The following is a 12,756-nucleotide window of genomic DNA, read 5'->3' as shown; positions in this document are numbered from 1 at the left end:
CCTCTAACCAGTTTCATGAGGTGGCCTCCTGAGATAGTTTTCTAGCTGTGCTGAAGGAGGTCCCACATATGCTGAGCTCTCATTGGCCGCTTTTCCTTCACTCTCCTGTTTAGGTCAGATGACCAGGTCATGTAATGCGACACTATGACTCTCCATTATGGGCAACTTGGCGTGTCCAGACTTTTGACTGGTACTGTATAAGTGAACATATTAGCAGTGGGACAAAAAAAACAGACGCAACAAATACCTTGTTAGACAGACATGAACTTATATGCTACAGTGAAAGTGTTCTGTGGATATCAAAGTCTACATGCTGTGTGTTTCTCACAAGGCTGCACTGAGGACCCAACACTTCTAGGGAAGACATGGGCTCCCGTGGGTCTGTTTGTTACTCCACAGCATAAAAAATGCATGATACACTATACTTTCAAGGACAATGTGAGGGAGAGAACACGTTTTAAGTAAGCAGTACTTCTGAGCTACACAGACAGAGGAATGCAGTCATTATGAGAAGAGGAGACCCATTTAAAAGGAGAAGAATCCAGTTTTGTTAAAACCCAATAGCAAAACAAAGGTGTGTGTTAATGGAACTGGAACCAGGACCAGCAGCAATCAATCTCCATAAATACCTTAATTACCAGGGGTGTAATGACCCCATGCAGGACATACTATTTAAGTAAAATAGCTCTCCTGGCACTCACTTACGCTTGTAAACCGCTTGTCTAAGACATTGTTTACTGTTCTTGAGGGTGACGTGCACGCTGTATCATTTTTAATGTCTGCACGCCTCTGGTTAAATAAATAACTTCACTGTAAATGTTTTAGAATTTACGCCCGGACAGCCTTACAAATGAGATATGAGCCTGCGTGCGAGGGACCCCTGTGTACATGCTGATATCAACACAAGGCCTTTCGCAGCTTAATGAGACAAAGCACCATCAACACTGTCAGGCAGCTTAAACGGAAACAAGAAGAAAAACGACAACAAACAGAAGAGGCAGATGGCGTTAGCGCTGAGCCGTCTACAGCACGACGGACAACAGGATCAGCGCCGGCAGAACAGGTGTGAGCACTTACCAGAATCAGCAATAAAAAACTAAATAAATTCAGTAGTCGAGAAAGACAATAGAAAAAATATGTATCTGTGGGAACAAAAAAAAACAAGTTAGGTCATGTTATGTGAGTCCAACAGGAGCTCGCAACCCTGTACTGCAAAAAAAAGATAAACGACTGGATTCAGTTCCTTCAAAGTCCTGCAACTGCAGCCCAGGAAATGTTTCGGTCAATATTTCAAGCGAGGCTTTATGTTCAATGGCGCACTTCATCTTTTTAAAGATATTAGGAGCAAAAAAAACAACCTCGACAGTTTGGAACGGCATTCGCTCACAGATTCTGGGATGCTTCGATCGCAACAGAAAAATGGAAAGTCTGCGGTGTACATTCTTAAAAAAAAAAGATTTTACAAACATGTAAGGCATTTACTTTTCTTTATTTAGCAGATAATGCATCGCGAGCATAAACCTGTCAAAGGGCCAACTAGGTGCAAAAGAGTTACAATTTAAACAGGAATAGCAGTAAATAAACAAAATGTGACTTGCTGACTGAAATAAATCAGGCTGTAGTATTAATCACAAGCGTATAACTGACTCATATTACCATTCGAGCATCTCTGTGTGTGAGAACCTGTCTAGCAAATATGTAATAATACTGATAAATTATACATTATAACAGTGATGCTTGAAAATCAGTGGCCATGCTGGATAAAGTTTAATCAAAGGTAAGGAAGTCTGGGCGACCAAAATAACACGAATGGTGACTTCTGTGACCGCGAGGCGAGTGTGCGATGAAGCAACTGCTTGAAAGCACAATAGCACATAGTGAAATCACATCCAGAGCAGAGGGGAATCGCGTGAACTCCAGATGAATAAGTAATCAGCTTTTGAACACATCAGGACGCGCTCACAGGAAGACATTTGCACTAACGCCACGCGATAGCAGCCAAAGAAAGATGAGAGGAATTGAATTAACACAGTGAAAAGTCTATTTTCAGCGTTGGCACAGAATGATCTACACATACATGACATGTATGAGAAGTGTTAACAGCCTAATCCAAAATACCATCTTTCAGTTTCATATGTTCCAGATCATACACATTACTTGTTAAGTTTCTATTTATCACGTGCAAAAGAAATGAATAATTAAACAACAAAGAAGAAGACAAAGCTAAATTACCTTTGATCACAGCAGCAAAGGTAAGTGGATGTGTTTTTTACGGGGGTTAGCTGGATGCTTTTTTGGCCAAAAGTTAATTTAACACCTTAAAAGGCGTCAATGCAGGAAGCCTCTCAGAAGAACACAGTTGGGGTATCGGAGCAATGTGACTGATATTTCTCAGGCATTTCTCACCATAATTTTTTTTCTTAGCTGCTTAACAGACCAACAGATCCAAACTGGCTTGCATAGTCTACAGTTTTTACACCTTACCTGAATGTTTACTAACACAATTTACTATGTTAGTGTGCTCAGGAACAAAACAGCTCCTAAGATGGACTGCCAATGTTTTGGTCACACGTTCATTACCTCAACAACTATGTTATTCAGAGCAGAAACCAAGCCATGTAAACAAGAGAGCCCCAAAAGGAAATGCATTAATGTCCCAAATGTATCACGTTCTAATGCTTCATGTTTCAGCAAAATACATCTTTAAAACTTTATTTAAGACTGTTAGTGACATTTAAAGAGAAATTTACTGATGGACGCTTAAATATAGTGAGTGTTGGACAGTATCCGTGATTCTCAGATGTGAATGTATAGGTTTAGTAATTCAGGTGTGTTTCATCCAGGCTGACAGGTATTGACAAGTATTGCTGACAAGTATTGCTGACAAGTATTGCGACGTTGCGACAAGTTCCCAGAATTCAGAGGCGAAGAATCATTGAAACCTGGCTAATTTAGTTTTAGAACAGGCCAGAAACATCACAGGTTAGAAATTTATTTCAATGTTTGCTTTGCTTTGTTGGAAGGTAATACCTTAAAATGAGGGTCCTTCCTGTTATTAACTGCAATTTCGATGGCTGACAGACTTCTGTCTTAGAGCCAATTGCCAAATAGGTTTTAGATTGTTTTTATCATAAACATTAATGTTCTGTTTTAAGAGCAGTGTCGTAAAATGAGTAAAAGAGGAGTCTGTTGGTAGACATTACATCATAGCTGCTTTATTACAGTCATACAACACAGATATAGGCAATTTATCGTTATTTGAGACTTTTGTTTGCAATAATGAAAAAGGCTGTACCAAATAGTTTTAGTTGTACATTTATATAGAAGGGAACCTTCTGGGACCTGGGTTCGAATCTCCGCCTGGGTCACATGTATGTGGAGTTTGCATGTTCTCCCCATGTTGTCGTGGGGTTTCCTCCAGGTACTCCGGTTTCCCCCCACAGTCCAAAAACATGCTGAGGCTAATTGGACTTGCTAAATTGCCCATAGGAATGCATGTGAGACTGCATGGTGTGTGAGTGTGCCCTGCGATTGGCTGGCCCCCCATCCTGGGTTGTTCCCAGCCTAGTGCCCATTGCTTCCGGGATAGGCTCCGGACCCCCCGCGACCCAGTAGGATAAGCGGTTTGGAAAATGGACGGATGGATGATATCACACATGTGACTTTGACTTAAAACTGAACGTTTAGTCCATTTCATAAACAATACCGAGGTATATATAGGTTATCACTATTCTGCCTAAAAGCATCAGGATTTGGTTTTTGGTCCATATCGCCCAGCCCTATCACAAGCACGTGGCAGTCCTTATGTGGACTAAAAGGCGTTTTCACACCTGTAGTTCCGTTTCTCTGGTCCAAATGAGTTGATGAGTTTGTAAACTTGTAGCGTTTCCCCCTTGGTTTAGTCCTGGGTTCTGGGCTACAGTACGTGTAGTTGAACGTCTCTCACTTTTATGTATTTTTGCCTAATTTTTTTTTTACAGTAAGTTTCACACGGCACTTTGAAAACTTTGCATTCTGAAAACTTCAGAGTTTTCATGTGTTGTTCTTAGGAGCTGACAGATGTAGTCATCTGCCCAGATTTCAAGAAGGCAACGTACCTGTTTTGCTACAACAAGAGCTTGGTTCATTTCTCCTTCACCACCTAACTGCTGCTACCGGCTTGCATGCTCTGTCCCAGAATGCAAAGTGCACCTGGCTGTGGGGGCTGTTTAGCTCAAACTCACGGAGTACACCTGGAAGTTGGGTTGGATCTCATTCACACCAGAAACGAACCGCTCCAGAGTTCATTTGGGACCGGACCGAGACCACCTCCTCACAAGGGTCTCAGTACGGTTCTTTTGGACCACACCCAAGTCTGATTACTGTGTTCACACCTGCCAAACAGAATCACACCGAGGGGGAAATATCCGAGTCCATTTTAACCAGATTAAAAAGTGCTGGTGTGAAAACCCTAAAATGCCTGATTCAGCAACGATGAGACCTAATGAATGAAAATCTCATCTAATTCTGAGAACATGAACAAAAAAGCTGTTTGCATACGAGTCCATGTACACCTGTGTTCCATGCAACACTGCAAAAACGCCTCCAGCACTCAGTATCACACAACAACAATCTTCCTTTTCCACTTACTGTATAGCTACATGGGATGGCAGAGGTGAAAAGTTCAGGTCCAGAAAGTACAAATCCAGACCAAGATTTTGTTTCAACCAACCAACTGAGTTCTCTGTGACTGTGACTCTTTATACTCAACTGGTTGGTTGAAACAAAATCTTGGTCAGGATTTTTACTTGCTGAACCTGAACCTGCCATCTCTGTTGGATCCTAAGGGGATCCATTACCAGCAATGACTGAGCAAAAAAAAAAAAAAGAGCTCAGAAACACCCCCCCTCCCCAGTGGAGCAGGTACACAACATACTAGTTGATAGTCTGATAACAGACTTTGGGCAGCCATGGAAATCAGTAAACATTCAGGCACATGGGGCTGGGGGGTGCAATGAAGGAATGCAGGGGCTCATCGGGGGGCGACAATCCCAAGAGAATCTTTTCTCATCAAGATCCCCAGGAGGACTTGTGGCTGAAGGAGGATCCTGTGCTTGCTAAGAGACTCTGGATGGCTTTTGCTGGGGATATTTCACTTATTGTTACACAAACGAGAACAGCATTAGCCACATAAAGGCACTTAGGAACCCTTAGGAGCTGCTCAGACTGAAAACTTCCACACAACAACACTGAGGCAAAAAAAAACACTTAATTTGTTTTATTCTTTTCTGTTTCACATCTAGATTTTTACCCCAAGGGGACAGAGCAATGTCACACTGCTGGAGGTTAAGTAAGTAAGTTATTTCAGTGAAAGCTTGTCTTTTTTAAGGTCTTGGCTCTCGTCGCTGACAGTACTGGTTGTTAACAGCATCATCTTGACCAGGAGGGTAAGCAGATCAATAGAGAAGTGAGGGGTCTACGCTTGTTATGTCTCTTATAGCTAGGAGAGAGACAACAACAAGAATAAAGTCCAAGTGCATTTTGTCTTTTTGTCTTTATTCTTCTCTGGCCTGTTCAGGGAAATGCAGCTCTCTGCATACAGCGTGTCAATACAAATGAAGCCACCATAGTACATGATGACCCTGCAACAATAGCAGCGTAACCATGGTAATCAGCAGATTTTCTAGGACTATATATACACCCATCAAATTCTTTGTGGTCGATCAGTGATGCACTTCTACCTCTCATCCTTTGCATGACTAACTGCAGACACAAATAGCCTTCACAGGGGTTTTCAGCTACAGACGGTCGTTGTTAAGAATGTAAACATTGTAAGCACTTGGAACATCCCAGAATTTTTAAAATGAAGTGCCGAGAATCTTAGAAAGGCTTTTGTTGAATTCTTGACATCACTAAAGTAAAAAACATACGGCTCAGAGGCGTATCTGACCATCCGTGCTCATCTTGCATACAATTTTGAATTTAAAAAAGTCGAAGTGATGGCAGGAAAATAGATAAGGCTTCCCGTCCCAAGGCTCAGCGTCCTACAAACATGGGGAGTACGTGTTTATCGTATCTCTACAAGTTGTGTCTTCTAAGGGCCCAGCCTGACATGAGGCTTTTGATCAAAGTCCAATCTCATCCTAAACAACCTCAACCCCAACTAACACCCACCAGAGAATGTCATCTCCAATCAAGCAAAGTAAAACAATTTGTCTTTCAATTAAAACAGGCAGAGTCACAAAGGGGCCTGACTGCATTCCTGGCTAATGTGAAGCGATATACATATTTTTATCCCTTTGAAAAATTTAGGAATCTTCAATCAAAAATGCCCCAATCTGAAGTTATATCTTCAACTTGCTAGTAACAAGTACAATGGTTCGAGCACTGTAACCTACCCTTCGTCAAAGCAGCAGTGAACAAGCAATAATATTGATTATACAAGTAGGTGTCACCTTGCTTTGGCGTTTCTGCCTGTTGCACCTCTTCCAGCGCCCATAGGTCAGTTGCAAGGTCATCAGCCGGGTGCCACCAATCAGCAACGTTTCACCCCTTTAACCCCAGAACATCTCCTGGCTTATAATGCATTCATAAAGCATTATAAACAGGTCTATAAATATTGATAAAAAGGCATAAGACATTATAGCATGTGTATTATGCATTATGAATGCTTTATGAAGCTCTCATCTATAACGCACTATAAATACCTTCATAATGCAGTACAAAGCATCCTTAATGCTTATACCATTATAATGCATTAAGAAGGAATCTATAGTGAGAGTTTCACTGAAGCTTGTGAAGTATTATAATCAACGGTATAATGCCTTATGGCTGTCAATAGAAGATGCTGTAATGCTGTGAAGTGTTACCAAACCTTTAGTAGAGGAGTGGGGAGTAAAGCAATGATCAAAGAAACAGAAAACGGGTCATGAGAAAATAGTGGCGATGAAAGCAAGTTGCCTGCGTGACTTGGGGAAGAGAAGACGCAAATCATCAGGATGGTGCCCAGCGGTGATTTTCCGTGACAGCGGTGTATTTACCTGCAAAGCATGGCGATGCTCCACAGGGCACCATTCCCCTCTGACACGTCATTCACTCCACTAACGCTCACAGCTGAGATGCCGGAGCTGACAGCAGCCCGACACCATGGCGGCAGCGTCAAAACAGCAGCATCTTTAATGCTCTTTCGGGAATTATCGCGACGAGACTCACATGCTGGGCTTCGGCCAGGCCTAGACGGGCATGGAAACGGAGAGGGCAGGCGGTTCCTACTGAAGGACAACGGTGCAGAAAGGGGGGAATCGGACGCCGTGTGTCTAGGGATGGCGGGTGAAATGCAAGTGGTGGTGGATTAAGGTCTAATGGTGAAAGTCTTTTTGTCGATGGCGGATGGGGAAAAAAAATGGTTTTAAAAATAAATAATAAAAAAACGAGCAAGTCAGCAGCCCGCGCCTTTAGTCATTAGCTTGTTCCACCGGCGAATGGCTCTACCATGCGCCCAGACGATGCTGAGCGAAGTGCTTTGGCCTTGTCATTTTATACAAACTGAATTTAGCTCAAAGTCGGGGCACGCACCCAAAAAGCCTGGTGGAAATACGAAAATATACAGGAACAGCATTATATCGGCCTACTGAGAAAAAAAAACGATCCTATCTAACCTTCCCCATCAGTATTAGAGCCTGAGACAGACTTTAAGCTGTTTGCTTCTATTCCCCTGGTCATCTCATTTTCATCCTTGTCAATCTCTCTTTGTTTAGGCAGCATGCGATGCAACATGCAAACTCACACAGCAAATCGTGCCGAGAGGGAAAACAAATCTACTTCAAAGTATATTTGAGTGACATCAGGAAAGAGTTGAACCTCCATTAGTCTATCGCTAATTTTCTTAACTGACCATGGGTTTGCATTTCCCCCTTCTGCATCTCACGGCCTGAATTTAAACAGCCTTGACAGAGAGCCTTACTACCGTACTTCATATGGGTCGTGCAGCACGTCCACTTCAATTTGTCATTATGCACCAGGCTCATTCATGGCTTTTCATATAGTTAAAACAAATAAATAGGAGGATATTTATCTTGCACATTCATTTCTTTCACAACTTTCACTGACAAACAAGAAATTCAAGCCAGCTGGAAAGGTTCAATCTTCACTACATCCACAACAACACCCCCCCCCCCCCCCCCCCCCCCAAAAAAAAAAAAACAGCAATATTTGCTCTAGTCTTCTTGGAAATTAAACAAGTAACTGTGGACCTGGACTATAATTAAAATACAATATGGGTAAACACTCACAAGCACACATACACAAGACCGTATTGACTAACAGATATTTTTATTGTGATACTAACATATTGTTTTGGCTGGACTCAATTACTGAGAGCAAAAGGCTGGGAATATAATTACTAGGCAAGATAAGGCCGGGATTGCCAAGCCACCGAGTGGAAAATATAAACAATTTGGGAAGCTGCTGGACTCACTAAACAGGAAATGAGGCCCCCACTGTCCAACAGCAAGCCTGACTGGAGGGATATTTGTGGGGGGCGACGGGTAGAGCGACCGGCTTCAAAGTCTTTCACCTTCACTTCGGTGGAAACTAAATTTCAACTGTGGTGATTTTTTTTTTCCCAAACTCATCTTAGGAGGAACTGTTTACTCTGTCAGGTGGCGCCATTCCAAAAAAACCCAGACATACCATGGCAACAGCAGTAACTCCGCAGAGATAAGAATTTTGACTGTTTATATCCAACATTATATTAGCAGTATACAAAAATACAGAGACAAGAGGTCTGACTAGCTGGGGATGAAGCTAGTGATGCGACAATGAATTAAAACACAAACTTAACGTCATAAGGATTTAACTTAAATTTCCCTCAGATTCAAATGCTGAAATTCTTCCCTTGACTCTAGAGTGCCATAAATACTCACTATGCATGCATACAAATTTTAATCAAATTTCCACATCCCAGTAGCACATCCGACCGTAAATCCATAGCTCAAGAAATATGTCCACCACCCACAATTTAAACAGCTGAAACATCAGCATTCAGAAGACAGATGTAGGTCGCCCCCTGCTGGAAGTGAAAAGAATTCATTATTTAGAATTCGAAGAAAGATTAGCTTTTTCAGGGTGCGACTGTGGCTCAGTGGGTAGCGTTGGTCACGCCTGGCCTCCCTGACCAGGATAAGCAGCTGGAGATTTAATGTAAATCGTTTTTATAACAGGGAGGATCCTGGAAAAAAAATCATAGCGGTAACATATAATGGTCAGTCTAAGAAGAGGCGGCCATTTCAGGTCCAGAAAGCATGAAATCCAGACCAAGGTTTTGCTTCAACCAACCAGTTGAGCATAAAGAGTCACAGTCACAGAGTATCCAGCTGCTTGGTTGAAACAAAATCTTGGTCTGGATTTGTACTTCCTGAACTTAACAGGCACCGAACAGCTTTGAAGAGGGCATTCCCCTGTCCCTGCAGCAGTGTGGAGAGCAGAAGAACGTGTATTTGCTTCCTTTAATGTTTATTTTAGAATGAAGTTTTACCAAGCAGACTTGGACACATAGCAACAAAGCCAAAATAACTAGTTCATATCAATACAGCGGTCTGGCCTTGACTGATTTTTCATTGTTAGTTTTCATGTGTAAGTCTGTGGTCCGGTCTGCCATATTTACAAAACATTAAGTGCCCATAGGAGCCCTTTAGCCGCCAAAAAATTCTCTTTCTTCCAAAACAGCTCCAGCATATTAATTGTGCTGAATTTAGCCAGACTCACTGCATTTCTTTGTTGAGGAATCTTGTCCTGCCTTTTTATTTTCTTTTGTAGCCACTCAATGGCAGCTGCACGCATGTTCAGTCTGACACGCATGTTCAGTCTGACACGCATGGGGAGACACCTGCATGTGCGCCTGTTTGGCTCTCTGCTGCTGTAGTCTCACGCTCCCAGATATGCTGTCTTATGTTTCCATCTAATCTGCCCGTAGCCTTAAGCACACACACCGATATTGCCTGCCACTCAGACTGCCGTCTTTTCTCTTTCATCTTCCTTATCTTCTCCCTGGTGGGCGGCAGCTTTTCAGCTGACGAAGCTTCTCCCCGTAGCCGCAGCAGGGACCCTGTGCTGGTGGCAGTGGGTACGGCGGCCCTGGTCCTGCGGTGGTGCCCCTGACGAATCTCAGAGGCTGGGATGCGTGGTGGGGTCTGTCACCTTAGCTCCGCCTACCTCATTGAACATTTTTGTATTGCCCAGCACACCCAATAGGGGGCGCCTGTTGGCTCAGGGTGTGCGGTTGTGCCAGTTGGCATGGGGTAGCCTTGACCCCAGTGATGGTGGTATAGCTGATGGTGCCTTGCTGGATCGTTTTTGGTTCCTGCTGACTGCAGTGTCCCTGGGCTAACTGGCCAGTCAGCACCACCCACTGAACCTTGTGTTGATCTCGCATCTATGTGCTGCTTGTGCTACTTGTGGCACTGGTAGTCATGGCCTGTGGCCTGTGTGGGGAGCAGTCGCAGTGGAGATGAAGCGTCGCAGGTCTGCTCGCCCCCTGCCTCGCCTCCGCCCTGCTCTGGGCCGATTGGCTCACCTTTTATCTCTACGGCAATGTGGCTCTCGGCCTCTCCTCCAACTGGGACAGCCGGGCGTAGGTGGTGCTGGTGGTGCAGGTCTGGCTGCTACTGCTTCTCCACGCCGCCCCTGAGGCCTACGCCGGCTTGCATCTGGCCCTGCAGCCCTCAGGCCTCGTCACCCGGCAGACCCCGACCAGCTTTGAAGAGGGCATTCCCCGGTCCCACCAGCAGTGTGGAGAGATCCAGGACAGCAATTCGGTTACAGGACTTTCTGTTTATGGCTTTGACCTACTCTGGGTGTGTTTGAGTGAGAGGAGACCGCTCGCTGTTCCCGACTGCTCTCATATGCAGCTCCTTCCAGAAATCTGCTCAAAGGCAATGCAGGAACCAGGCCCAACGTTTCCTTCAAGCCCACAAAGATCATGATCCTCATTCAGCACCTCACACACACACACACATACAGAGGCAACCCAAATACTCGAACTGAAAATACAGGTTTGGTCTATGGCTCTGTTACTCAGATGTCACCTGACCTGAACCTAAATACCGTGGCTGTAGGTCACGTCAGAACTGGGTAGCACCCCCATCCCCAGTCCAAATTACATCATGCTGCTACACAAGTGTTCCCTTAGAAATCTCAATCAAAAACTGTCACCACTGAACTGCTCCAGGATGTTTACATGATCACTAAATACCTGCAGGAGCCCCCCGCCCACCCCGCACTCCCCATCTACAAAGGCAGGCAGCTTTGGTGAACGTTGGGGAGGGAGGGGGAGGAGATCTGTTGTCTGTCTCTAGGATTTTGAGTATCAGCTGAAGGACTTTTGTGTCAGTCATTTTCCGCACTTGTTGTTATTGTCGTTTTCTGAGATCGTGGTACCAACAGGAACTCCTGCACTTTGCCGCACAAAGACATGCAGAAGCTGGGAAGGGCATCCCTGTGCCTCGGGTCATGGATAGACTGATTTAATTAGCTAAAGGGTTATTGTTTTCGTCATACCATACATGAATAGTCCAGCCAGCTCCAGCTGCCATGAAGGCCACCTCTGGTGCACCTATCTCCCGATCTCTACTGGGATCCGCTGGAAAATGCCATGGAGTAGATCTGAAGTGGAACCCAATGGGCATCACTATGGGTCCAACCCCAGTAACCCCAGTAACCATTGCTCCAACCCAGCGTTGTCAGTAGACCTCCCATTTTCCCCTATTTGTGTCTGGAGAGGTTGCCAGGGACATGGGTGCCATCTATGCCCCCCACCCTGACTCATTGCTGGCAAGCATCTGAGCACCCAAAGGCCCTCCTCGGATTCCCCATGGGCCTCGTGGTACTCGTTCCAGGCATCCCTGTCCCGTCCTTGCCAGCACCCATCGTGCTGCCACTCAGTCCAGTTCATCGTCCCTCCATCAATCCCATGGTAACCCACTCATTCCAGCCTTCTGTGTCTTGCCCCCAGTCTTCCAGACCCCAAGGTGTTCCATCTTGCTCATTGCCTCCTAGGTCCCACCCCCCTCAACTTGCTCCCTTTCCTCCTGGCCTTGTCCCCTTTGTTACTCATCCATTTGCCTTCCAAAATTAGCCCCCTGATTTTAAGCCAAAGTACCCTGTGGTGTTCTCCAGTCTTTTTTCCCTGTCCCAGCTCCTCGTGTTCCACCTGTCAGTCCCAGTTCCCCTTTGGTATACCATCCTGGTTCAGTCTAACCTGTTCCCCGGTTTTTGCTAGTATCTAGTTGTTGTTCTGTCTGACTCTGTGCCACTTATTCCTGTCATGGTCCTGGCAGGTACCTTGCGCCCCCAGAATTTGCACATAGAAAAAGAGGTCCTGTCAGGATCCATCCCTGTCGTATCTGTTTCCCTGTTTGGCCAGCAAGTGTTGCTGTGTGTTAAGGATGAATTATTTCTTCATGATCTCAGTAAGAAGGGAGCTACAGGTCCAGGACCTACAGGAATACCTGAAATGGTCCCTGAACAAGTATTTTCACTAGTGCAGGATTCGTTTATTTTTTGTCAATGACTAATGGGAATTGTCAGGTATTCAATCAAATATATAATTATAACATCAAGTGAAAAGGATTAAAACAACATTTAAGGGATTAGTTACACTTTTTGCTTAACACCATAAGGAGGGGTTGTTAGGACAATACCAATGACCCCCTGAGTGACCTTAAAAATTTAGAGTATGATTTGAGGTGGGGGCCTTTTCGGCATACTCTGTTTGTTTGT

Source organism: Brienomyrus brachyistius, chromosome 18, assembly GCF_023856365.1.
Source record: "Brienomyrus brachyistius isolate T26 chromosome 18, BBRACH_0.4, whole genome shotgun sequence".
NCBI classification, from domain to species: domain Eukaryota; kingdom Metazoa; phylum Chordata; class Actinopteri; order Osteoglossiformes; family Mormyridae; genus Brienomyrus; species Brienomyrus brachyistius.
This window is presented reverse-complemented; position numbering follows the sequence as displayed.